Genomic DNA, 26758 nt, shown 5'->3' with positions numbered 1-26758 from the left:
CTACTTTTAGTCGCGATGGGCTTGCAGCCTGGCACAAGATTCTGGAACAGGGAGGGTGTGGTGATCTTCAGCATCGAGAGGCTACAGGGCAATTTGGTGGCTGCTGTTCTCCCACTGACAGTGAAGGGAGTGGCCCACCGTACTGTAGGGTTACACTCCTCAAGTGGACCATGAAGTTTAGTCCGAGAAGTATTGGCGCGCAAAGGTACGGCAACACTAGGAGCTTGAAACGCTCGTAAACTGTGCCTTGCACTGTCAAAGTGACCACGCAACTCCCTAGCACGGTGACAGACCGGGACCTCGATGCCATAGAGATTGTCTGTTTGGCAGGTTGAATCCGGAGTCCACACCGCTTCACAGTGTCTGGGTGGATAAAGCTCTCAGTGCTCCCGCTGTCAAACAGACAATAAATCACGTGGTCATTTACCTGGATGTTCATCACAGATTTGTCAAGTCTATGAGGCTTGGCCTGGTCCAGGATGATCGACGCCACCGTTGGTTCATGAGCGCCACTGCAGGCAGCTGAAATCGACGAGGAGGACCCCTGCTGGGCGTTCGCGGTCAGTGCCGACCAACATGGCCGCTCCCATAGGTCGCACGTGGGTGATGGCGCCAAACTCAGCGACCCCTGGTGGTCACACACCTCCGACTCCGTCGACCGTAATGGCGTCGTCCTGGCCTTGCACGTGGATGAACCCCTCGATGGTTTCGATGACGAAGAGCCGAGCTCTGAAGAATCGCAGGCCGCACTGCCGTTCCTAGATTTAGATCGGCACACTTTCGAATAGTGCCCCTTCTTACCGCAGGCGGAGCACAACACAGCCTTAGCGGGACACCGTTGCCGAGTATTGTTCGCTCCCCCACAGAAGTAACACCGCGGGCCGCCCGGAGCTGCTGCCGTCGTCTGGCTCGAGTGTGAGCACGCCATTATGCAGCATTTCGAACCCGAGGGACGAGGAGGGATTGGCCACTGCTCCTGCCACGTTGTCTCCACGTGGTCTTCAGGATACAATACTAGGCTTTTGGAGGCCGTCTCCAGTATCTCCGCTAGCTCGATTGCCTGGGTAAGGTCAAGGTTACCCTTCTCCAGTAGTTTAAGTCGAATGTACGACGATCCGACTCCCACCACAAACGCATCTCGGGCGAGGTCGTTCATACTCTGCTCAGCCGACACAGCTTTGCAGTTACAGCCCCTGGCTAGCTGTAGGAGCTCATTCGCATATTCCTCCATCGTTTCGCCAGACTGCTGTCGTCGAGTGGCTAAGAGGTAACGAGCGTGTATTTCATTGGGCAGTTTGATATAACGCTTCTTCAGAAGCTCGAGGGCCTTTGTGTAATCGGTGGCCGCACGGATCGCGAGGTAGACAGTGTCGCTTACCCTCGCATGGAGGACCCGGAGTCTGTCATCATCTGTGGTGACCGCTGCGGAGGCTGCTAGGTAGTCTTTGAAACACTTCAGCCAGTGGTCGAAGCTGTTAGAGGCGCCCACCGCACGTGGATCTAGTGTAAGGCGTTCAGGCTTCAGTATCTGCTCCATACTCTCTTTTTTTTTCTTCGACGAGAGTTTAACAACAGCAAATAAAATTGATGCGCGTTATCATACACGAGGCTAGATGCTCAGGAAATAAAGGCTTTTATTTACTGTAATGAAGCAGCCAATAATTATATACACGATCCCAGACTGAGGGGTCCCAGCCAGAGCAGGGACCTTTATACCTCTCCCAGGAGGCGGAGCCCGACTGGGATGTACCACAACACTACAATACAAAGGTGTAACAACCCCACCCTAACCCCAACAGCAACAAGTAGCACAACCCATCCCTAACCCAACAGCAACATATTGTGGTGGACCTCAGTTGTGCCTTTGTCCTATATGGACCACCGTTGTGTGTGTTTGTCATACCTGGACACATCCCCTTCCAGTTTGGTTCCTCCCCTCAGCACCTAGTATAAAGGTGGCTGTCTCCTCCCCCTTGTTCAGTCCAGGTCGGTTACTTGTTGGGATCTGCTCCTGATTCTGTTGTGAATAAAAGCCTACACTTATATTGGCATATCGGTAGTCTTTCGCCTTATTGATAGTGCAGCAATTTTTTTCACAACAGTTACTAGTATGGAGCAGTTTCTAAAACCCGACAAGTTAGCATTAGACCCTCAAGAGGTTGGAGCCTCTGATAAATTTGATCATTGGTTGGACTGCTTCGAAGCATTCGTCGACACCGCTACGGCCATCGACACCGACGCTGCTAAACTCCACGTGCTCCGCGCCCGGGTAAGCGAAACTGTCTATGGAATCTTCCGGGAAGCTGCTACTTACGCGGACGCTATCGAACTCCTAAAAGGGCAGTTCCGAAAGAGCCCTAACGTGGTTTACGCCAGACACCTCCTAACTACCCGCAAACAGCAGCCAGGAGAATCGTGCGCCCAATTTCTGCGCGCCCTGCGAGTCCTCGCCCGAGCATGCGACTGTAAGGCTGTTTCAGCAGCTCAGAACACGGAGGATCTGATCCGCGACGCCTACGTTGCGGGCATTGAGTCTACATACATCCAGCAGCGTCTGCTGGAACAAGATGACCTAGACCTCCGGAAAACGGCCACGATGGCTGAAACGTTAGAAGCAGCCTCCCATAATCTCGGGTCTTACCTTGGATCCCGTTCCACCGACGGCTCCACTGCGACGGCTGCTCCAGCAGGGCCCAAATGTTACTTTTGTGGCCTCCCTAAGCACCCTCGGCGTCACTGCCCGGCAAAGGACGCGATTTGCTCCGGATGCGGTAAGCTAGGCCACTTTGTTAAAGTCTGCCAAGCAAAGCCGCTTCTGAAGACTCGTGGAGCCATGTGTGCTCCGAGGGCGCGGCCATCTTTGATGCAGGCGGCGGCTGCGCGCGAATCGCCATCTTTGATGCGGTCACCGGAAGTGCGGGAATCGCCATCTTTGATGCGGTCACCGGAAGTGCGGGAGTCGCCATCTTTGAGACTGGCATCAAGGCAAGCTGAGCAGGAAGCTTCATCCGTGACGTCATCAGACGGCGACGAAGATGGATTCTTCTTTAATTCAACAGTGGCATCGATTTGCCTGGACCAGTCGCAGCCACATCAACTCTCCAAGTCCATAATGGAGATCAAGGTAAATGGTCATGCAGAAAACTGCCTGTTTGACTGTGGGAGCACGGAAAGTTTTATACACCCTCGCACAGTGCGTCAATATGCCCTTCCCGTGCGACCCTGGAGCCAGACCATCTCCATGGCCTCGAATTCTCACTCAGTGGAGGTCCTCGGGTGCTGCTTGGTGACGCTGACGGTACAGGGCACAGTCTACGAGCGTTTTCGGCTCCTCGTGCTGCCGCGACTCTGCGCAGCTGTACTGCTGGGGTTAGATTTCCTCACCTATCATAGGAGCGTCATCCCGCAGTACGATGGCCCTTATCCCCCGCTCTCCGTCTGCAAGGCGCCGTCACGGCAGCGCCCCTCGCGCACCACCTGCAGTCTCTCGACCCTCAAGATCACCCCCCCTCCCCGTTATTTGATAACCTCACCCCGGATTGTAGGCCTATAGCCACCAAGAGTAGGCGCTATAGTGCGGATGACCGGGCCTTCATTCGGTCCGAGGTACAACGTTTGCTCCAGGAAGGGATTATCCAGGCCAGCACCAGCCCCTGGAGGGCGCAAGTGGTCGTAGTTAAATCGGGGGAGAAACACCGCATGGTGATTGACTACAGCCAGACCATAAACAGGTATACCCAACTAGATGCATATCCTCTTCCCCGTATCGCGGACATAGTCAACCGCATCGCGCACTATAGGGTTTTTTCAACGATCGATTTGAAATCGGCTTACCACCAGCTCCCTATCCGCTCGGAGGATCGCCCATACACTGCCTTTGAGGCGGATGGCCGCCTCTACCAGTTCCTCCGAGTCCCCTTTGGTGTCACCAATGGGGTCTCAGTCTTCCAATGGGCCATGGATCAAATGGTGGACCAGCACGGACTACGGGCCACTTTCCCGTATCTGGATAACGTCACCATCTGCGGCCATGACCTGCAGGACCATGATGCCAACCTACAAAAATTCCTTCGTACGGCCACTCTCCTGAACCTCACATACAATGAGGTGAAGTGTGTTTTCCGGACACGCCGCCTCGTTATCCTTGGGTACGTGATAGAAAATGGTGTCCTTGGCCCCGACCCAGCCCGTATGCGTCCCCTTATGCAGCTCCCCCTCCCTACTACCCTCAAAGCAGTGAGGAGATGCCTGGGCTTCTTCTCCTATTATGCCCAGTGGGTTCCCCGTTATGCAGATAAAGCCCGTCCGCTCCTAAAATCGACCTCTTTTCCCCTGGCGGAGGAGGCCTGTCGGGCCTTCGATGACATCAAAGCGGACATCGCGAAGGCCGCGATGCACGCTGTGGACGAATCCATCCCATTCCAAGTGGAAAGTGATGCGTCTGACTTTGCCCTAGCTGCCACCCTTAACCAGAGGGGCCGTCCGGTGGCCTTCTTTTCCCGGACCTTACAAGGCCCTGAGATTCGACACTCCTTGGTCGAGAAGGAGGCCCAGGCCATCGTGGAAGCCGTCCGGCACTGGCGCCATTATCTCGCGGGCCAACGATTCACCTTAATTACGGACCAGTGGTCAGTTGCCTTCCCGTTTAACACCAGGCAAAAGGGCAAGATTAAGAATGACAAGATCTTGCGGTGGAGGATTGAGCTCTCCACCTACAGATATGACATCATGTACCGGCCCGGGAAGCTCAATGAGCCCCCAGACGCCCTGTCCCGTGGATCATGTGCCAGTGCCCAACTAGACCAGCTACAGTCCCTCCATAACGACCTCTGTCACCCGGGTGTCACCAGATTTTTCCATTTTGTCAAGTCCCGTAACCTGCCCTTCTCCCTTGAGGAAGTCCGGACGATTACCAGGCAATGCAGGGTCTGCGCTGAGTGCAAACCGCAGTTCTACCGGCCAGGTAGGGCGCACCTTGTAAAGGCCACTCGCGCGTTCGAGCGCCTTAGCGTTGATTTTAAAGGCCCCCTCCCCTCCTCTAACCGCAATGTTTATTTCCTGAATATCATTGACGAATACTCACGTTTCCCTTTTGCCTTCCCCTGCTCGGACATGACCACGGCTACAGTGATTCGGACCCTGAACAAGCTCTTCACCCTGTTCGGCTTCCCAGCCTATATTCATAGCGACCGTGGGTCCTCTTTCATGAGTGACGAGCTGAGGCAGTACCTGCTCGCCAAAGGCGTTGCCTCCAGCCGCACCACTAGCTATAACGCCAGGGGCAATGGTCAAGTAGAGCGGGAGAACGCAACCGTCTGGAAGGCCGTTCTATTAGTGTTACGGTCTAGGGGCCTTCCAGTCAGCCGTTGGCAAGACGTCCTTCCGGACGCATTACATTCCATTAGGTCACTCTTGTGCCCAGCGACCAATACGACCCCTCACGAGCGGATGTTTTCATTTCCCAGGAAGTCCTCCTCGGGTACTTCGCTCCCGGATTGGCTGATGTCCCCGGGACCCGTCCTGCTTCGGAAGCATGTCCGGACCCATAAGGCAGATCCCTTGGTCGAGGAGGTCCAACTGCTCCATGCTAATCCCCAATATGCTTATGTAGCGTACCCTGATGGGCGGGAGGACACGGTTTCTGTCCGTGGCTTGGCACCCGCGGGTGCCCCGGAGGTCACCACGTCCTTCCGCCCCACGGTCCCTGGTGTCGTCCATTCGGAGACTGCTACGCCTCTTCCTCCCTCAGTCCCTGTCCCCAATGTAGTGTGCCCAGAGCCTGTTGCAGCCCCCCACCCCCCAGCTCCGGTTCCCACTGTTCCCCATACGCCACCAGGGCCACTGCTCATTCCTCTCGCCCCTATGTACAGCTCGCTTGAGTCGCCGGAGCCGTCGCCACGCAGTACCCGACGACTGGACGGGACGACGGATCGGTCCGCTTCACACCACCCAGCGCCTTCTCTCGACGCTCACTGTACGGAGCCTGGGCCGACATCGCTCCCTGCTCGGACGACTCTGCGACCTGCACTACGACGATCGCGACGACGGATCAAGCCACCGGTTCGTCTGGACTTGTGATATTGTTCCGCTTCACCCCCGTGTTGTTTTTTTAAAAGGAAGGGGTGAATGTGGTGGACCTCAGTTGTGCCTTTGTCCTATATGGACCACCGTTGTGTGTGTTTGTCATACCTGGACACATCCCCTTCCAGTTTGGTTCCTCCCCTCAGCACCTAGTATAAAGGTGGCTGTCTCCTCCCCCTTGTTCAGTCCAGGTCGGTTACTTGTTGGGATCTGCTCCTGATTCTGTTGTGAATAAAAGCCTACACTTATATTGGCATATCGGTAGTCTTTCGCCTTATTGATAGCGCATCACATATGTACATCCTTGTAGTACTGGCCAGACCCTGGCTCAGTACTATCCAGTGGGAACCAACGATGGTTCACCACAGTTAGGCCCAGCAGGAAGCCCGGGGTGCAGAATTCACGGCCATCGCGGGGATGTCAAATGTGCAGGGGACTGTGTACTGCACCCACATCGACCTCAAGGCCCCAGAGAAAAATCCTGGAAAATTCATGAAAAGAAAAACCTTCCATTCAATCAATGTGCAGTTGGAGGGTGACCATCAGCTGAACTTCATGCATGACTGCGCCAGACACCCCGGCAGCGTGAACAACAGCTTTATATTGAGGAGTTTGGATGTCCCGGAGGTCTTTGAGGAGGAGCCCAGGGTGCAGGGATCGCTCGTGGGTGACATGGGATACCCGCTTTGTACTTGGCTGATGACGCCTGTGCGGAGGCCTGAGACTGAGGCAGAGACCCGATATAATGAGGCCCACGTTGCCACCCAGTCAATAGTGGAGCAGTGCACAGGGCTCCTCAAAATACGGTTCGGGTGCCTGGATCGCTCTGGCGGGGCCCTCCAATATAACCCCCTGATATCATCCACCATTGTGGTCGTGTGCTGTGCCCTACACAGCCTGGCATAGCAGCAAGGAGACCTTTTGGAAGAGGGGGACGTGGAGGCTGACCAGCCAAGCGTCGCTGGGGAGGAGGCCTCCCCGAAGGAGGGGGACGAGGACGATGATGACGGCCAACACCACCGAGGCGCTGGAGGGCTGGAGGCAGCAAGGGTCAGGAATGTGAGGGCGGCGAGGGCATCCCTGATCACCACTCGTTTTGGAAACTAGGGGCCTGTGCTGCCACGCATGAGGTCCAGTCCCCCCCCTACCTTGTGCACTCCGACAATCTCCTGCAACATTGTAACAGCAGAGTGGTGGGCCTGGGTACGCTGTGTTAGCGAGTTCCTGTGGCAGGCAGGAGGGTGATGACGACTCGCTATGTGCCATTGTGATGATGACTAGTCTGACTCCTACCTGAGCTCCGCATGCACGCTGGCACCTCGGCTCACTCTGGGTGGTGGATAAGGGAGCATTAAACACCCATTGCAGGGCCTCAGGGTGGGTGGGGTGGGGATGGGAATGTCTCCCTGGTTCTGAAGATGCCGTGGCAGATGTTGTAAGTCGCATGCCACCCGCTGCAGCCAGAGAATGATTTGATGGCCTTGATTTTCACAGTAGCGTTGTGCTGAGGGCCCTCCCCCACTGACATCAGCGTGCAGCGTCCCTCCGGCGAAGGGCGAGTGAGTGCATTCCTGTTGGAGGCTAATCAGACACACATTAGTCACAGCTGTAGGCTGCAATAACATTTATTGGTGCCAATAAAAGTGCCATCAAAATAAGTGGCAATATAATAAGTCTAAATGAAACTTTAAAATGCTTAAATATTCTAACTGGTGTTTTCCTTCACCCGTGCCATCTTAGTGCTGCTGCAACTTCTTAACTTTACCTGGCCGACCACTGCGTCTCAGTGTCTCCCCAGGATAGTGGAGGTGGCCAGCTGCCGACCTCGCCCCGTGGCCTGTGATGCATGTGGCGGGTGTCCTCTGAAGGGCCTGGACCTTGAGGGCTCTGGCCAGCTTCCAGGTATCATGGACGTATCCATACCACCCTATTCATCCTGCTGCCCCTGAGATGCCCCAGTGTCAGGAAGGGGGGAATCAGAAGGTGTAGCTACAGCCACAGTCTTCTGGCTGGAAGGCCCTGGCACAGGCTCGATCCCTCTCTCCTCCCTCGGGGTTCCTGTGGGCCCTTGGGTCACTCCATGGGATGATGGTGCTTCTGCAATGAGCTCCTGAAGCTCTACCGTCACCTGGCACTGGTAGCCTTGGAGGACCACCTGTGTTCTTGCCATGGTGGAAGAACGCCCTCAGTGTTGGCCACCTGAGTCGGGGGCCACTTCTCAATGGCCGCAGCAAGTGCCCTCTGAGACTGGGCCACGCTCTGTAAGCCCTCAGCCATGACCCTCTGCAACTGGGCCACGCTCTCAAGGGCTGCAGCCATAATCCGCTGTGTCTCAGTGCTGTCCCGCTGGGTCTCTTGCAAGCTCTCGAACCTCTCAAACATAGGCCCTGCAGAATCTCAAGAAGCCTGTTGAAGCCTTCAGCCATGGCCCGCTGTGACTCGGCCATGGCTCTCTGGGACTTTGCTGTGGCCTTCTGTGACATGGCCATCGCTTGAAGCCTGCCATTCATGGTGAGGATCCCCTGCCCCAGGCTTTCCACTGCCGATGCCACCCTTGCAGTGTTGGCCTGGGAACCGCGCAAGACAGGCAATAGCTGGTCCACCTGAAAGCTTTGGGACTCCTCCCAACAGCCTTGCAGTTGGTCCAGTGTGGCCGTCAGCCCCTCCTGCATTCCCTGGCTCTGTTGCTGCATCACCAGCAGCTGAGGGAGAAGTGATCACAGAGGACCAACATGTAGCCTGGGGCCAGCTGAGTCCTCGCCTCCAGCAGGCCCCTGCATACCAGAGGCCTTGGACGTTCCCTCCTCCACCCGATGCACATCAGCAGATGTGTCGTGCTCACCAGAGAGTGACCCAGATGCTTCGTTACCAACTTGACCCACTGATGTGAGAGTGTCTGGGGTGGTGAGTTGCGAGGTGGAAGTTGGCTCGAAACTGGTGCCGGCTTTGGAGGTCCCTTCATCCGTTTCCTCTGAGGAGTCTTCCGAGCTGTCGGGGCAGGATGGGTGGCAGCAGCAGTGGGGGCCACAATGCCAGATGGCCCGGGCATGTCGGGGCATCTTCCTGCAACACAGGACACAAGGTTAAGTGCAAGGGAGGGAGAGGAATCTGGGCTGCATGCAACTTACTTGAGATATCTCCAACAATGGAGGATTGGCAGGTGCTCACTCCTACGCTCCAGCTCGACCATGTTGTAGCTAATTGTGCGGATCCCCTCCTCTCCCACAAGCTCCAGCACTCGCTCCTCAAAGGGGGTGAGGACTCGGAGGTCAGGCTCACCACCCCCTGTCTTCGCCCTCTCGTGGTGATTATGAGCATTCTTCTCCTGTGGGGACAGAAGGAGCCATGTAAGATCTGATGGCACGAGTCCTGCAGGCTATCAGGGGGTGGCCCTCAGAGGGCAAGGGTTGTGATACTCTTCGGGGGGGGCGGGGGACATGGGTTGGAGGGAGGTGCTAGGGTCTCAGGGGCTGGAACATGCAGGGTGCTGGGGGTGGGGATATGTGAGGGTCATTTAGGGGGAAGATGTTGGATGAGGTTAAACACTCACCCTTACTGCCCGGATTAGATCATTCAGTTTGTAGTGTCACTGTTTCCTGGTCCTTCTGGCCAGTGCCCTGGCACTCACGCTGCCACCACCTCCCAGGCTGCATTGCCATCCCTTCCCCTGGGGTGGCATCCTGCTTGGGGGGTAGGGGGGGTAAGAGGGTCTCCCACCTTTCTTCCACCGCCTCCAGCAACCTGGCAAGATCACCATTGGAAAATCGGGGGGTCTGGAGGCCATTTCTTCCTGCACTGCCTGCCTGTCTGTCCATCCTTGGGGGTTTTTATGGAGCTTTCCCTTGTTAGGGCAGATCAGCTGCAGGCTGAATCACGCGCCCGTTAGAGCATTCCAGCCAGTTTAATGCAGTTTGCCTTGTTAGCCCCGCCCACTGCCTCCAGTGGCTAGAAACTGTCTAGCCCATACTTTCAATGTCTAAGTCCGTAAGATTGTGGGAATGAAAATTTGCCCAAAACGCGGATCAGGAACTCTCCATGTATCTGGCCACTTCCAGACTGGAACTGGAGGGATTTGCAACATCCCTCAGTTTGCATTACACAGCTACATAAGGCAGGTCGCTGAGGCTCCCTTTGCAAAGAGAGATCATTTCATTTCATTTCCTCTCGCCTGGGAGAAGCAGGCAGAGTGAGAGTTTGCTCGGATTACAGGCTGCACGCACCTAGTGCCATATGTCAATGTCCAGCTGGTGTGTGGTCACAGGCAGAGAATCGTTAAAAAATTCAGCCACCTCGACTTTACACTTGCTTCTCAGTCCCTTATGTGGTTCATTTCAATCGATTTGGTTAAAGAGATGAACTGGTGGTTGCTTTGTTCACTCGGCTCCCAGATGCCTTGTTTCCCTTGCTGCATCGTCATCATCTCACATTTTAGCAACTTGACACCCAAAAGGTGTGAAGAATCAAAATGTGCAAGCTCAAATCTAACTGACAGCAGATGAGCTTCAATGTCCTGCTCCAGTGAGTTGTAACCATACGAGGAAATGATGAAATAAACAAAGAAGCAGCCTGCATTTGTGTAATACCTTTCATAACCTCAGGCCAGCACGGTAGCACAGTGGTTAGCACTGCTGCTTCACAGCTCCAGGGTCCCGGGTTCGATTTCCGGCTCGGGTCACTGTCTGTGTGGAGTTTGCACATTCTCCTCGTGTCTGCATGGGTTTCCTCCGGGTGCTCCGGTTTCCTCCCACAGTCCAAAGATGTGCGGGTTAGGTTGATTGGCCAGGTTAAAAAAAAAAAAATTGCCCCTTAAGAGTCCTGAGATGTGTAGGTTAGAGGGATTAGCGGGTAAATATGTGGGGTAGGGCCTGGGTGGGATTGTGGTCAGTGCAGACTCGATGGGCCGAATGGCCTCCTTCTGCACTGTAGGGTTTCGATGATTTCTATGATTTCAGGGACCCGGGTTCAATTCCCGGCTTGGGTCACTGTCTGTGCGGAGTCTGCACATTCTCCCCGTGTCTGTCTGCGTTTCCTCCGGGTGCTCCAGTTTCCTCCCACAGTCCAAAGATGTGCAAGTTAGGTGAATTGACCGTGCTAAATTGCCCCTTAGCGTCCCAAGATGTGTAGATAAGGAGGATTAGCAGGGTAAATGCGTGGGGTTGCAGGGGTGGGGAAGGGGTGAACCTCGCCATTGGAGAGTTGGTGCAGGCTCGATGGGCCGAATGACCTCCTTCTGCACTGTAAGTATTCTGTGATTCTATGATATCCCAAATGAATGGAATACTTTAGAAGTGTTGGAATATGGGAATGGTATAACTACAGCATTGTCATTAGGATGTCCTGCAGCTGTGCACAGCAAGATCCCACAAACAACAATGAGCTCACTGACCAAATAACCTCTTTCACTGATGATGTCAGGCTGAAGGACAAATATTAATCTGAATACTGGGGACGTTTCACCAGCTCATCTTCAAGAGGAGCGGAGGGATTGTTCACATCCACTCGGAAGGGCAGCCGGGGCCTCAGGTTGATGACTCATCTGAAAGGCCGCACTTCTGACAGCACAGCACCCCCTCGGTGCGACACCGGAGGGTCGGCCTCGGTTACGTGCTTCAGTATCCGGGAACGGGCCTCGAACCCACAACCTCCCTAATTCCGAGTCTTGCCAAGCGAACATGCTGATCTCGACAGGAGGCAAAGGCTTATGGTGCCAGACAGCTAATGTAAAAGATAATCCCTCTTTCCATGATGCTACCCCTGCCATTCACAAGCTGATAGTGTGTGACACTGCTTCAGACACCATGGTCAAGCTTTCCTTTTCAGCCGGACTAACACTTTTGACTGAGTGCTGCTGAGATGACAGATAGGTTGTGGGCTGGTTGAGGCAGCTCACCACTAATTGCAGTCAATGATACTTGGCGTAAGTGCAACACGATCATTCCTCGGTGTCTGCATTTTGAAGTCGGAGAAGCTGGTATGAGACAAGCATAATTTTTAGTCTTGGCTGCTTTTTACATTTGTCATGTCACTGGCATTAGAGGTACTCTTCATCCCTTGAAGGTTATCTTATCTTGTCAGATACATGGCAAATCTCAGTTACATTAAACAAATGAGAAGGTGCTGTTTCAATCAGGCTGTAAAGCAGGGGAGCAAGCATCACGTCCTGGCAGACTGACTCAGCCTTATCCTCGCTGCTCACTCCCCATTGTCATAATGATCACGTGTAACTACATTGAAGGATTCAATTACTGAGCCAGCTTTCCATCCTTGCAGCTGACAAGTCATTTTTAAGGAATTGCCTATTCGTTTAGACTCAGCTCCTTGTGGCATTTTCAGAAATATTCAATATCCATTTCTTTCCCGGAATTTTGTTTAAATGCATTTGGGAGATTGCATACGAGACTTTTCTGGATATCCCATTGGTGTGGTTGGCAAATGTAAACCTCACAAAACCCATGTTAGATCGACCATCTTTGCTGTGTTATATGGCTGGATTTCCTCAACTTTGTTCAGTGTTCCCGGGTCAGCAATGGGAAAAGATACCCTGCTCCAGATTACTCACTGCCTTCCGAGATCACCCAAATCTGAGTAGAGATACGCGCCCAAATCCTGTCTCTGCCCTTATTTCTCTCCTTATCTTGTTCCCATTCACCACCCCACCTCTTAATTCCACACTGTTAATCATCCCATTCTTATGAGCGTTTGAGCATATAACCCAGATTAACCATCCAGTGCAGTACTGAGGGCATGCTACACTGTCAGAGGTGCTGTCTTTCCACTGAGATATTAAGCAGAGGCCCCAGCAGTCCTCTCTGGTGGAAGTCAAAGACTTGATGGCATCGAATGGGCCGAAAAGAGGCCTCAGGCAAGGCTGGGGAGGTGGGACTTGCCTTCTAATCAACCCCTCTTGGTGCCTAGATGTAACAACACTGGCTCCCTGGAATTAGAATACCTGACACTGAAATGCCTGTTATCCTGACAGCAGTTTACATCCCACCCCATGCGGACGTGAAGACTGCGCTGGACGAAATATACACCACTACAAATAGCCTTGAGACAAAACATCCTGAGGTCTTATTCACCTTGGCCAGGGACTTCAACCAGGTCAAGCTCAAGAGTGTCCTACCAAGTTTCCATCAACAAGTGTCCTGTTCCATCAGAGGCCCAAACATCCTAGACCACTACTACACAAATATCAAACAAGCCTACTGCTCTATCGCCCACTCACACTTTGGCAAATCAGACTACAAGGCTGTGCTCCTGCTCCCGGCTTACAAGCAAAAACTGAAACATAGGAATCCAATAAAGAAAGTCATGCAATGTTGGTCTGAGGAATCAGATGATTGCCTTCGGGGCTGCTTCGAGTCAGTGGGTGTCAATGTTTAAAAACTCTGCGACCAGCCTGAATGAGTACGCCACTACAGGAACTGACTTCATTAGTGTGTAGAAGACTGTGTGCCAAAGAAGCAAATCCGTGTGTTTCCCAACCGGAAAGCATGGATGAACAGGGATATCCACTGCTTGCTGAACTCCAGGTCTGAGGCGTTCAAGTCAGGTGACCCTGACCTATACAAAAAAGCCAGATACGATCTAAGGAGATGCCAAAAGACAGTCTCGGACTAAGCTAAAGTCCTAGGCTAGCCATACAGACTCCCACCGACTATGGCAAGGTCTGCAAGACATAATAGGCTAAAGATGAAGGCATGTGAAATCGCCGGCACCAATGCACCCCTCCCTGAGGAGCTCAATGCATTCTATGCCCATTTTGAGCGAGAGGTCAGCGAGAGCATGCCCTCCACCCTGGAAACCTTGGCCAAACCAATATCCGAGGTCACCATTGCAGATGTCAGAGCAGCCTTCTCAAAAGGCAACCCATGATAAGCGACTGGCCTGGATGGGATACCTGGACGTGCACTCAGATCCTACATGGACCAGCTGGTGGGGGTATTCACAGACATCTTTAACCTCTCCTTATACCGATCTGAGGTCCTTATCTGCTTCAAGAAGACAATCATCATCCCTGTATCAAAGAAAAGCCAAGCAGCCAAGTGCCTTAATGACTATCACCGGTGGTTCTGACATCCATCATTATGAAGTGCTTTGAAAGGTTAGTCATGGCACAAAGGTAGGGTTCTGAAGACTGTGGAGGAACAGAGAGATCTTGGGGTCCATATCCACAGATCTCTAAAGGTTGCCACTCAAGTGGATAGAGCTGTGAAGAAGGCCTAGAGTGTGTTAGCTTTTATTAACAGGGGGTTGGAGTTTAAGAGCCGTGGGGTTATGCTGCAACTGTACAGGACCTTGGTGAGACCACATTTGGAATATTGTGTGCAGTTCTGGTCACCTCACTATAAGAAGGATGTGGAAGCGCTGGAAAGAGTGCAGCGGAGATTTACCAGGATGCTGCCTGGTTTGGAGGGTAGGTCTTATGAGGAAAGGTTGAGGGAGCTAGGGCTGTTCTCTCTGGAGCGGAGGAGGCTGAGGGGAGACTTAATAGAGGTTTATAAAATGATGAAGGGGATAGATAGAGTGAACGTTCAAAGACTATTTCCTCGGGTGGATGGAGCTATTACAAGGGGGCATAACTATAGGGTTCATGGTGGGAGATATAGGAAGGATATCAGAGGTAGGTTCTTTACGCAGAGAGTGGTTGGGGTGTGGAATGGACTGCCTGCAGTGACAGTGGAGTCAGACACTTTAGGAACATTTAAGCGGTTATTGGATAGGCACATGGAGCACACCAGGATGATAGGGAGTGGGATAGCTTGATCTTGTTTTCAGATAAAGCTCGGCACAACATCGTGGGCTGAAGGGCCTGTTCTGTGCTGTACTGTTCTATGTTCTATGTTCTAAATCAATTCTGGCCTCCCAGATTGCCTGGATCCACTACAGTTCGCCTATCGCTGCACCAGGTTCACAGCAGGCACCATCTCTCCAGCCCTGCACTCAACTCTAGAACACCTAGATAACAAGGACACTTATGTCAGACTCCCATTTATTGACTACAGCTCAGCTTTCAACACTATTATTCCTACAAAATTCATCTCTAAACTCTGTGGCCTGGGCCTCGGCACCTCCCTCAGCAACTGGATTCTGAACTTCCTAACCCACAGACCACAATCAGTAAGGATAGGCAACGACACCTCCTCCACGATTATCCTCAACACCAGTGCCCCACAAGGCTGTGTTCTCAGCACCTACTATATTCCTTATACACCTATGACTGTGTGGCCAAATTCCCCTCCAACTTGATTTTCAAGTTTGCTGATGACACCATTGTAGTGGGTCGGATCTCAAACAATGACGAGACAGAGTACAGGAATGAGATAGAGAATCTGGTGAACTGGTGCGGAAACAATTTCTTCCTCAGTGTCAGTAAAACAAAGGAGATGGTTCTCGACTTCAGGAAACATAGTGGAGGACACGCCCCTGTCTACATTAATGGAGACCAAGTGGAAGTGGTCGAGGGTTTCAGGTTTCTAGGTGTCCAGATCACCAACGACCTGTCCTGGTCCTTCTACACTGACACTATAGTTAAGAAAGCTCACCAACGCCTCTACTTTCTCAGGAGACTAAGGCAATTTGGCATGTCAGCTCCGACTCTCACCAACTTTTACAGATGCACCATAGAAAGCATATTTTCTGGTTGTATCACAGCTTGGTCCGATTCCTGCCCTGTCCAAGACCGCAAGAAACTACAAAGGATCATGAACGAAGCCAGTCCATCACACAAACCAGCCTCCCATCCGTTGACTCCGTCTACACTTCTCGCTGCCTCGGAAAATCAGCCAGCGTAATCAAAGACCCCACACACCCCGGACATACTCTCTTCCACCTTCTTCCATCGGGAAAAAGATACAAAAGTCTGAGATCACGTACCAACTGACTCAAGAACAGTTTCTTCCCTGCTGCTGACTTTTGAATGGGCCTACCTTGCATTAAGTTGATCTTTCCCTGCACCCTAGCTATGACTGTAACACTACATTCTCCACTCTCCTTTCCTTCTCTATGAATGGTATGCTTTGTCTGTAAACCACGTAAGAAACAATACTTTTCACTGTATATTAATAAATGTGACAATAATAAATCAAATCAAGTCAAAAAAAATTTCAAAGAACAGTATTCTCCCGTGTCCTAATCAATATACATCCCTCAACAAACATCTCAAAATAGATGCTCTTGTCCCTTGGGTATTTGTGGGAGCCACTGTGCACAAATTGGTTGCAACATTTCCAATATTACAACAGTGACTGCGTTAAAGTGCTTTGGGGCTGCTCTATGGTCATGAATATTTTGGTGTAGCTGAATCCCAGGTGAGATGATTTGCCTTTGGGGACTATGAGAGTGGAAAGCCTGGCTGATTTTCCCAAAGTCTAGGCTGGGGACTGCAGAAGGTGTTCTTCAGTCTTACCTGTCCATGCAGCATCTTCAGTGATGAGCTAATCTCTGATGAGAACCTAGCAGTTTTGTTTTAGATCTCAGGTGAGCAAAGCTGAGCAGGTTTCCGTCATACCTGCTATCTAAGCAGACACACTCTGTAGAGGACCTGAAGGTGTTTGAAAGTAAAGAGAAGAACATACCAAAGAGTGTGGATGTCAGAACATAATCCTGTTTGACTCCACTGTCCAATCACAGCTGACCTTACGTCACATGTCGTGGATGGAGAAGGTCACACTGGAGAGATGGATTTACAATGAAACACATCGTGCCTAGGCACATCGTTCTCCCTGTGTCTGCATGGGTTTCCTCCGGGTGCATCGGTTTCCTCCCACACTCCAAAAATGTGGGGGTTAAGTTGATTGGCCATGCTAAATTGCCCCTTAGTGTCCCAGGATGCGTAGTTTAGAGGGATTAGCAGGGTAAATATGTGGGGTGACGGAGATAGGGCCTGGGCGGAATTGTTGTTGGTGCAGATGGGCTGAATGGCCTCCTTCTGCACTGTAGGGTTTCTAGGCACAGGATGCTGACCAATGGGATGGCCCCATGCTGGCCAGCTGCTTTGGGGCACCAATCAGAGACTGAGAGCTCTGAATTTGCTGATGGGCTCATTTGAGGTTATGATTGGTGGAGACCCCTCAGTGCAGGGCTTCTACTGTGTGGACTCGGCTGTCCATGCCACCGATTCACCGTTTTCTGGAGCCAACTAGGGCGGATCAATGACTTCTACCCAGCCGAACCTGAGCCAGAGGCTTTCCCGGGGCTTCGGGCCGGTATGAGGCTTTGCCCCAGGTGCGGAGCCTTGGTGCAAATTCCGCCCATTACCGAGAGAAGGAGCCTGTGGGTGACCGGGTGAAGCAGCTGGCACTTTGTCGTTTCTCAACATCCTTTTCCCAGAGTTTGAGTTGGTGACGGAGCTTGAGGACTCAGAGGATCAGAAGCTAGAAAATCTTGTGTGTGTGGAATCCATGTTGGCAGCAGGGAGTGCGGCTGAAGGCAGGGATGGGTAGGAACTGGAGGTCCTGGCAAAGCATGAATCCAAGAAAGAGCACATCTTCACTAAGTTTAATAGCAGTGGCACCTGCAAAGGAGGAAATGCATTGTGGGCACCTGGGAAGAACATTCCCACCGAAATTGATATCCTCAACTTTCCATATGGAGCCAAGCGTGAATTTGAATTTCAGGTGTTGCCACAGTTGCTTACCCACCTGAAAGTGGAAAGAGTTTGGATTGGGAAACACTCAGAGGCCGGAATTTTACCGGCACGCCTACCCCTGAATTAGGGTGGGTGAGGCTCGCAGAACGGAATTCCCCGTTAGCCTCGGGCGGGATTTTATAAGCCCCGCCCGAGTGAGGTCGCAAAATCCTGGCCTCGGTGTTAACAGTGGTAGTCAGTGCTGTGACCATGGCAACGAGGACAGTGTAAACTTTCTCTGGAAACACTCAGCAGATCAGCTGTAATTATTCATGGCACAGGAACACAACCGCCCCTTATTTAAAACATTCTTCCCCCCGCAACACCACAACCTCAGACTGAAAACTGGTACTACTTATTTGGGAGAGCTCTGGTTTGTGGAAGGTTTCAATCTCGCCGTAACTTTGCCCACGCACAGATTTGATACCGCAGGTCTTTTAAAAGTAATTCCTGCTGATTGAATTTTAACTCTTCAATCCAAGGGGAACATTACAGACTAAAATCAACGCAGCTGACATTTCCAGGCAGCTTTACCATTTGCTGGTACAAGTTTCTAAGTTTAAGTTACATGCTGAAAAATTGTAATGTGCTGTACAATACAGATGAATAAATGAGTAATACAAAAAAAACAGTGTGCAAGATTATTTGGTGGCTTTGGAGGAGAGAGCAGCAGCACAGCTTTCTTAACCAGGGCTGAGAGGACCAGGCAGCCAGAGTCAACAGCGAGCTCGTGAGCTTATCTTAAGGGTAGCACAATGGTTAGCACTGCTGCCTCACAGCGCCAGGAACCTGGGTTCGATTCCCGGCTTGGGTCACTGTCTGTGTGGAGTTTGCACGTTCTCCCCGTGTCTGCATGGGTTTCCTCCGGGTGCTCCGGTTTCCTCCCACAGTCCAAAGATGTGCGGGTTAGGTCGATTGGCCAGGCTAAATTGACTCCTAGTGTCAGGGGGATTAGCAGCGTAAATATGTGGGGTTAGGGGAATAGAATCTGGATGGGATTGTGATCGGCACAGACTCGATGGGCCTCCTTCTGCACTGTGGGATTCTATGATTCTATCCTGGGTGTGTGGACTTGTGAGGGCTCAGTGAGGAGGACAGGCACTGGCCGGCAGTGAATTCTGTCATTCTGAAAATATTTTTAACACTACCTGTCACAAATGCTTCTGATAAATGATCTTTCTCTGTGTGTAAAAGAGTTAAAATTATCTGCGATGTATGATGAGTCAGGAACGTTTGAGAAGTTCTGCAATATTGACAATTGAAATGCACCCTTACCTATGATGATGTTATTGATGATTTTGTGAAGAAAAAGTGCATAAGAAACGTGATCTAAATAGTCATGGATTGAAAACAAGTGATGAAGCAAGAAAATCTGAAGAATATATCCATCTTCTATATTCTGTTTAAATTCGGTTTTACAAATGGGACCGCCTGATCTGATATCATGGTGGTCACATGCAGACAGTTATAAGTGGTGAGTAACTGCCATTCCCCATCACTCTCAATACTGGCCTTCAGAAAGTCTCTGCTGGACAAAGAATGGAATCCTGCCAGACAGTTGCCAGCAAAGACACTGATATTGGACTTGGACTCACTAGACTCCACTTGATTGGAGTATTTGCTCCCACACTGGACTTTTTCTGGCTCTTTCTGTCCTGCACTGGCCTGTGTTGTACTGGAGTCAGGTTAAGCGGGAGGCGATGGCCTAGTGGTATTATCGTGAGACTATTAATCCAGAAACTCAACTAATGTTCTGGGGACCCGGGTTCGAATCCCACCATGGCAGCTGGTGCAATTTGAATTCAATAAAAAATATCAGGAATTAAGAATCTACTGATGACCAGGAAGTCATTGCTAATTGTCGGAAAAACCCATCTGGTTCACTTTAGGGAAGGAAATCTGCTGTCCTAACCTGGTCTGGTCTACACGTGACTTTAGAGCAATGTGGTTGACTCTCAACTGTCCTCTGAAATGGCTGAGCAAGTCATTCAGTTCAAGGGTGACTAGGGATGGGTAATAAATACTGGTCAGCTAGTAACACCCATGTCCCACCAATGAATAAAGAATAAAGATCATCGGCTGAATTCTCCATCTCGTTGCTCATCGGCCAGTTCATGTTTGCTGAGCGCCAAATTCTCCGTTCTCACTGGCAGCGGCAGCAGGGCGTGAGTGGCTGGAGAATTCCGGCCATAGATCGCAATACTGACCACCTCTACATCATGCTGACAACAGGTAAGCTTGGATTTGAACTGGTCAATTACAGGCTTATGTTCATAAGTTAAAAAGCACTGAAGAAGTTAAGCAGTGATTTGCCACTTGTGTATTTTTTTAGGGGCTTGCATTGTGGATTTGAATTCATCAATTACAGGCTTGTTTTCATCAGTTACAAAACACCGAAGCAGTGAGCAGTGATTTGTATGCTTGTACTTTTTTTGGTTCCTGCGGCTTGCATTATAGATTTGAATTCCTCAATTACAGTCTTGTTTCCACAAGTTAAAAAGCACTGAAGCAGTAATTTGGATACCTTTCTATATTTCCTGTCGTTTGCATTATGTGGGCTGAGGTTGGATGTGGTCAGGAGGGTGATGATGTAACTTGGGTGTGGAGCTTGACATCACTGATGGGCGGGTCTTGATGACACTGGGAGGTGGAGTGCCATGTCACGGGGCGAGGGGGGTGGGGATGGGGGGTGGTGTCATGGGGGGGGCCCGACATGGAGGCAGAATGCGGCAGTAGGTTTGTGTAGGTTGTCTCTGTAACATTGAGCAGCTTCAGCAGGCAGCCAATCTTCTCCCGCGTCTTAAATATATTGCCCCTGCTCGCATAGCCGAATATCTTGGTGAGATCAATGAAGGCAGGTTATAGTGACTTCCTTTGTTCACACCTTTCCTTTTGTAATTGCCAAACTGAATTCATGTCAATTTTTAAAAATTCTTTTCATGGGATGTGGGTGTCATTGGCGAGGCCAGCATCTATTGCCCATCCCTAATTGCCCTTGAACTGGTGCAGTCTGTGTGGTGTAGGTACATCCACAGTTCCAATAGAAAGAGGGTTCCAGGATTTTGACCCAGTGACAGTGAAGGAACAGTGATATATTTCTAAGTCAAGATGGTGAGTGGCTTGGAGGGAGAGTACAGGTCATGGTATTCCTGTTTATCTGCTGCCCTTGTCCTTCTAGATGGTAGAGGGTTCAGCAGGCTCTGTCGAAGGAGCTTGCATGAGTTGCTGCAGCGCATCTTGTAGATGGTACTTACTGCTGCCACTGTGCACTGGGAGTGGAGCGAGTGAATGGCTGTGGATGGAGTGCCAATCAAGCAGGCTGCTTGGTTCTAGGTGGTGGTGTTGAGCTTCTTGTGTGTTGTTGGAGCTGCACTCATCCAGGCAAGGGGAGAATATTAGATCGCCCTCCTGACTTGTGCATTGTAGATGTTGAACCGGCTTTGGGGAGTCAGGAGGTGAGTTACTCTCCACAGGATTCATAGCCTCTGACCTGCTCTTGTAGCCACAGCATTAATATGGCTGGTCCAGTTCAGTTTCTGTGCCTTTAAGACTGACCTTAGCACATTATTACATTGATAACCCATTTGCTTATATGCTCACAGCTGCTGTGAGAGCCTAGAATTAGAAAGCTTGAGCTTCCACTGGTGAAATGAACTGAATGAAGGTTGCATTGACAGCAGCTTGAGATCCATATGGACAACAGCTTCCACAGTGAGCATTAGAAAGTTCCTGGTTACAACAATCTGGTGCTGACAGCACGCTATTGTTAAAGCAACACTGTCACTCCTGAGTGGTAGGAAGGTATGTTTAAAATATACTTGTTTGTGGCTAATTGAAAAGCTTTAACTGAAATGGCGGAATTATCAAAGTGCTTATTTATTTATTAGTGTCATAAGTAGTCTTACATTAACACTGCAATGAAGTTACTGTGAAAATCCCCTAGTCGCCACACTCCGGCGCCTGTTCGGGTACACTGAGGGAAAATTTAGCATGGCCAATGCGCCTAACCAGCACGTGTTTTGGACTGTGGGAGGAAACCGGAGCATCTGGAGGGAACCCGTGCAGATACAGGGAGAACGTGCAGACTCTGCACAGACAGTGACCCAAGCCAGGAATCGATCCCTGGTCCCTGGCGCTGTGATCCAGCAGTGCTGACCACTGTGCCCCCGTGCTGCCCATGTCTCAGTTTTTACCAGGTCGACTGGTAGACCTCCTTTAGGAGAGGACAGAGGGACACAAAGCTTTATTTCTGGGATGTTTAGTCGGTTTTGTGATAAGAAGCTCAATTTCTTGTGCTTGTTCATTTGAAGGGTGTAAGTGCGGGGAACGGATCATTAGAATTATTATAACCTGCTTAGCTTCCTCTGTTTTGCACTCTTCAATGACCCTAATCTTCCAGTCACTGGTTTGTCAGAAACTGGACATACGACCCAAGAGGCACACAGGGACTCCACGGAACTCCTGATACGCAGACTTAACATGCGACTGGCGTGTGACGTTTGAAGTTCTGATGGGCATTTCCTCTGCTCCCAGCCCCATCAGTGAAAGCCTCCAACTTACTTACCTGGGAAGTTACCCAGGGAAATGATAGACAGAAAAATTCTAGTCTTTATCCTAAATAAAGATTTGGGGGATAACTGTTCCTTGGTGTATTCTCCATGGCAACACCTCCGCAAAACACTGGAACCCTGCTTCTCCCAATCCTGCCCTCATCTATCCCCTCCTTGTCCCTTGTGAGGTTTGCTGGGTGCCAGTCGCCCTGAAGCCCCTTGTTTAAATGACAATTGCTGTATTTGTCATGTTTGCTGGCTATTCGACTTCAGGAGGCAACACAAGCAATACTGATTGTGAACTTACCCAACAGGATGACTATCTGGTGATCAAAATTCCTTCCCACCTTTTCCTTCCCTAAAGCAGGGGAACCAAGATTAGCTATGAGATCGACTGGCGTACTGCAGAATGGAGATAACAAAGATAGAGGTGTTCTGGTCTGTCCAAAATATCTTTAATCTCTAACTATTGTGGGCAGCTAAATGTTGTTCTGTGATACCTGTCAGGCCCGTGCTGACTGACCTACAATAGCTCCTGGTCCAGCAGCACCGGGATCCCTCCACTAAGATCCCTCCATGCCCTCTATAACATCCCCCAGCACTACACACCAGATATCTGCAGTCTGACCTCTTTCACATTCCCGACAGCCTTCAGCTGCCTCAGTCTCAAGGTCCAAATTCAATCGCTAAACTTCTTCACTTCTCCCGCCTCCATGAACTCGCTACTTATAACCTACCTCTTTGACCGAGCTTTTAATCACCAGCCCTAACATCTCCTAATTCTGGCTCTGTCAAATTTTGTCTGATCGCACTCCTGTGAAGCACTTTGGGACTGAATTAAAAATGCTATATAAAGACAAGTTATTGATGTTATTAGAGCATTGGTTCTCAACTGGGGTCCTGTGAAGCACCCAGCCCCCGAAATGTCCCATGAATTCATGTCATTAAACTAAAACTAACCTTTGTCTTCAGCTCTGTGTTTGGTATCACCAAGACCCGGTGAATCTTGGGTCTCCCGTGCAGGCGCCGCTTGGGAAAGAGCTGCACACGCATGTTTTAGATTGTGCGTGACCAATGGGGCTTGGAGCTGAAGACTAAAGGTCCCCATGCACCCCCACAGAAAGCGAAAACTCAAAAAGCAAAAACCCTGGGAGAAACGAGAGAGACAGCAGGAGGTTAAATAAAGTAGGCGAGAGGACAGGGAGAAATTAAAAACAAAGTTCCCAGTAAGGGAAGAAGACAGAGGAAATAGGAGGTGTAGCTTAAATTGTTTTTTTTATAGTATAGAGATGTGCCAGGGCATATAGAAGGTCGGGAACCACTGGTTTAGACGATGTGTAGGAGCAGTTTGCCTTACCCTCACTGCCTTACCCACACTGTAAGAAGTCTCATATGGGCATACCCACTCACATTGTCTGTACCTTTAAGACTTGATTACCTGTAAAGACTCGCATTCCAACCATTATCTTGTAAATTGAGTTTGTGTCTATATATGCCCTGTTTGCGAGCACATCTCCCACTCACCTGAAGAAGGAGCGACATTCCGAAAGCTCGTGCTACCAAATAAACCTGTTGGACTTTAACCTGGTGTTGTGAGACTTCTTACTGTGTTTGCCCCAGTCCAACGCCGGCATCGCCACATCATGGTTACTCACACAGTCCAGAGTCTCCCCCTCCCCCCACCACCACATCCCCCCCCCGTCACCCGCTCCCCCCTCCACCCCACAGTGATTGAATGGAGACAATGAGCTTTCCTGATGAACCATAGGTGTGAATTTTGGTTTTTCCCTCCTGCCCACAACACAATGGAGTTTTTAATGCACCAGTGGATTACAAAACAATGGTGTAGAGGAAAATCTGACAACTGCAGTAATAATAACACAAGAAAAAAGTAAAGAGAGAGAGTGGCTTGGTGCATTCTGAACACAAGAATCCAAAAAGTAGAAAGGATTGAGCGTGGCGTTTATTTAATATTTAATATTAACGTTACTTTAAAGGTCGATTCTGATTGTCGATTCATCAAAGCGTTGAAAATGAAAAGGCAGCAGCTGTAATTATAAGGCACGGCTGGATTCAAATACCACGCAGAGTGGTATAGTAAGCATTCAAATGTATACATAGAGTGACTGAATGCCCGAACGCTCAGTATCTTTTGATGCCTGGAACATTACTTAGCATTAGGAGAGTGGAGCATTTCCTGTGCTGGCTGTTGAGAGGCAACAGCTGTTTCCTACCTCTCTGTGGGGGACATTGCGTTGGCTGCAATCTGCTCCAGGTGGGGAGTCTTTCAGTGCTGCTCCGAAAGCTAAGCCACATTAGGAACAAAAAAAAGGCAGCTACAAACTTTTTTAATGTTTAATATTTTTGCCAGTGTGAATACGCCAGTGTTTCTAGTTGGTTTAATCAATGCTAAAAAAAAATTAAAGGGCTGGCGTTGCCAAGACTTATGTTTCATTTTTCTCTTTCAGAACTCGTAAATAAGCTACCCCACTTGCGGGTCTGCTGAGTAATTATTGAGCCGGTTTCTCTTGGAGCAGGGCTGCTAACTGTCTCATGTTAATTAGAATTGTCCTTACATGTTTAGGGATTTTTAATTTTCTGCTTGGCAAGATGCTGAAAGTACAAACTGATCAAGTGTGAGCCATCAGGGCAAGCAACTGCACATCTCTTTAACCAGTCTGATTGAGAAATGAACAGAGTAAGGACTGAGAGGGAAGTGTAAATTAGCACGGGTAGACTTAATGCTAAATTAGGTACAGAAAAGAAATAAAGAGAAGAGAAGGGAGATTGGATTAAGAGAGGATTAAAAGTGGCAAAAAGGAAAAGTAAAGAAAACTAAAAGGGAAAATTTTGAAAATTTCCAACAGCGATTAAAATCTGAAAGAATGAGAACCTACACTTGTTAATTTTCTGTGCCAGAAAGGATGTAATGAACATATAACATTCTGTTAAAGGGATGCTTAGACCAGAATGAGACTTAACAGGCTGTGGAGAATTTTGATTGTATTAAAAGCAACTTTGTGCGCTAAATGTACTTGATTGATCAGAGCTACCGTTTTCGAAGAGCTAGCAGTGGTGTAGCACCTGGGACTCTTTTGATATATGTGTTCATCATTTAAAGTGCAAAACCTGGACCATTGCATTCTGACATGCCAAACATGGCAACTGGCAAAGGCTGGTGAGGACCTTGGTCAAGCTAACTTGGATGGCCAAAAAGAATGTAGGCCAATGACTCATGAAAACAAGTTTCTGTGCTGAAGGTATGATGGGCACAAACTTATCATCACTGAAGGAGAGTCATATGGACTCGAAACATTAACTCTATCTCTCTCTCCACAGATGCTGCCAGATCTGCCATGTTTATCCAGCATTTTCTGTTTCTAACATCATTTAAATTGCACAATTAGGTGTATTGAAGGAACAAAAATCAAATGTACTTGTGTGTTTTACAGCATAGGTAGATTTCAGAATATTTGAAGAAAATGTAATAATGGTAGTTTAATAATAGGATTTATTTTTAAAATGTGTTTGCAGCCTAGAGGCTGAATTGTGGCATGACTTATATCAAAAAATCCATATATAAACTAAGTAATCGCATTGAAAATATGGAAACACGGGACAATCATATAGGAACAGAAATTGGCAAACACATTCAGCAGGTAACAGGGAAATAGTGGATGTGATATTAAAAGGAGGAATATTGAATTAAGATCATATTAAAATTGCAAACCAATACACCATTCCCACGTTACAGACACAGAAGGTCACAGTGATTTCATCATTTAAGATACTTTATTGAGAACCCAAAGGCATAGAGTTACATTGGTACTTTTCCATCCTGTATCTTAAGCAGTCAACTTTAGTCAAACCTATGAGTTGCAATTGCTGTGGGCATGGTAGCCAGTTCTGAAATTGGATAGATTGCATAAGGGACGCGTTTATATTGTTCCACTCATGGTCATAGGATGCATTGAAGTGTTTTACACTCAATAAATTACTTTGAAATACTATCGGTATTTATGCACAGCAAGGTGCCACAACCAGCATGAGATTGTCAATCATGTGAACTGCTTCTGTTGTTGTTCGAAGGACCCCAGGAAACTCCCTTCCTCTTCTTAAAGAGGTAGACGGGGATTTTTGTTCTATATACACCTATCAGCCAGTGTAATATTTCATCCAGAAAGCCCCTTTAAAATTGCAGTGCCTCCCTTTGTGTGAAAATGAAGAATCAGTGTGTTTCCCCATGCTCATGTCCTGGACTGGACTTGAACTAACAACCCTCAGGAGTCAGCACTGGGAGTTCCAACTCTCAACCAAGGCTCATATTTGAAAGTGTAAGTCGGCCTTTCTAGGAGCAATAGGCGTAAACCTCTGCCTAAAAAAACGTTCTTGACATTTGATTTTCTGTGTTTTGGAATCTACTGTAACTTCTATCTGAATGTGTGAAGGGTCACGCAGATACACATTCACTTCACTGCTGTCTGTGTGTGTGTGTGCG

The 26758-nt window shown here is 49.7% G+C and overlaps 1 pseudogene; it reads left to right on the top strand.

Annotated features, from left to right (window-relative positions):
• Positions 1–6498: 6498 nt before the first annotated feature.
• LOC144510923 (programmed cell death protein 2-like) lies at positions 6499–17875 on the top strand (annotated as a pseudogene).
• The last annotated feature ends 8883 nt before the right edge of the window (positions 17876–26758 follow it).

This window comes from Mustelus asterias, chromosome 23 (assembly GCF_964213995.1).
Source record: "Mustelus asterias chromosome 23, sMusAst1.hap1.1, whole genome shotgun sequence".
NCBI classification, from domain to species: domain Eukaryota; kingdom Metazoa; phylum Chordata; class Chondrichthyes; order Carcharhiniformes; family Triakidae; genus Mustelus; species Mustelus asterias.
Note: the sequence above shows the minus strand (reverse complement) of the source record. Positions and strands in the feature narration are given on the sequence as shown.